This window comes from Chiloscyllium plagiosum, chromosome 31, assembly GCF_004010195.1.
Source record: "Chiloscyllium plagiosum isolate BGI_BamShark_2017 chromosome 31, ASM401019v2, whole genome shotgun sequence".
Taxonomy (NCBI): domain Eukaryota; kingdom Metazoa; phylum Chordata; class Chondrichthyes; order Orectolobiformes; family Hemiscylliidae; genus Chiloscyllium; species Chiloscyllium plagiosum.
Genome location: NC_057740.1, coordinates 36,630,994 through 36,632,640, shown reverse-complemented (window position 1 = coordinate 36,632,640; position 1,647 = coordinate 36,630,994). Strand labels below are relative to the sequence as shown.

The 1,647-nt window shown below is 46.3% G+C and overlaps 1 long non-coding RNA gene across 3 annotated transcripts in view; it reads right to left on the bottom strand.

Moving 5' to 3' along the window:
• The window catches only part of LOC122565419, a 35,844-nt gene that overhangs the window by 12,285 nt on the left and 21,912 nt on the right, over positions 1-1,647 (bottom strand). The window lies entirely within an intron of this gene.

The following is a 1,647-nucleotide window of genomic DNA, read 5'->3' as shown; positions in this document are numbered from 1 at the left end:
TTGGACTCCTCCATCGCCAGACCACAACAACACGACGGTTGGAGGAAGAGCGCCTCATCTTCCGCCTAGGAACCCTCCAACCACAAGGGATGAACTCAGATTTCTCTAGTTTCCTCATTTCCCCTCCCCCCACCTTGTCTCAGTCAAATCCCTCGAACTCAGCACCGCCTTCCTAACCTGCCGTCTTCTTCCTGACCTCTCCGCCCCCACCCCCACTCCGGCCTATCACCCTCACCTTGACCACCTTCCACCTATCGCATTTCCAACACCCCTCCCCCAAGTCCTTCCTCCCTACCTTTTATCTTAGCCTGCTGGACAAACTTTCCTCATTCCTGAAGAAGGGCTCATGCCCGAAATGTCGATTCTCCTGTTCTTTGGATGGCTGCCTGACCTGCTGCGCCTTCCCAGCAACACATTTTCAACTCTGATCTCCAGCATCTGCAGTCCTCACTTTCTCCCCTCATTAAATTAGCCAAACTGCAGTTGCCTCACAGATTGGGGGGGTGGGCGAGTAGACCTTCCGGACATTAAAAATGACCAATTACACTCGCTCTTGACCTACGTAAGTGATTGGGTTTGTGGGGAACCTCTTTCAATATGGCTAGATATCGAAGCCTCCCAGGCAAGGTGCCCCCTTACCAGTTTGCTGTTTTTGGACAAGGTGAGGACAGTTTGGGAATATTGCCATAATCCAATAGTCATCAATACTGTTAAAGCATGGAGGGCAATTAGGCAGAGGGAAGATAATATTGGCAAAACATCTTTGTTTACACCTTTAGTGGGTATGCCGGGTTTTCAACCGGGTATGATAGATTCAGGATTTAAACGGGCAGCTAGGGGTATATCTTGCCTGGGTGATTTATTTGAGGGAGATGTAATGATGTCCTTCGATCAGTTAGTACGGAAGTATGAGTTACCTAATAAAAGATCTTTTTGTCATTGTGGATCTGGTTGAATATTTGTGTGTTATTGGACACCGGTTGGCTGCTGAAATACTACATGTAATTTTGGTTGCAATACTAAAAAATAAAGATGGAATGGCACAGGGGAGAGAGCACAGAGATTTTGTTTCTATTATGCTTTCACGGGATGAGGGTATAGCTGGCTAGCTTGCTCCCATTTGTTGCCCATCCCTAAATCCCGAGAAGACAGTTAAGAGTCGACCCATTGCCATGGGTCTGGAGTCAAATGTAGCCAGACCAGGTAAGGATAGCAGTTTCCTTCCCTAAAAGGACATTAGAGAAGCAGATGGATTTTCTCAAAAATCGGCAATGGTTCCATGGCCATCATGTGCCTCTCAATTCCAGATTTTTATTGAATTCAAATTCCATCATCTGCCATGGCGGCATTTAAATCCAGGCCCCAGAACATTAGCTGAGTTTCTGGATTAACAGTCCCCAGTGATAATATCACTAGGCCATCACTTCCCCCCCAGTGATTTACAGGGACGTTGTCTAGAGAAGAAGGTTTTAGCTCTGGGGACAAACTGGATGTATCTTCAGAACAGAGGATGCTGAGGAGAAAGTAAATTTAATTTATATGCACAAAATGGAGAGAGAGAGAGAGAGAGAGAGAGAGAGGAGAGAGAAGAGAGAAGAGAGAAGAGAGAAGAGAGAAGAGAGAAAGAGAGAGAGAGAGAGAGAAAAA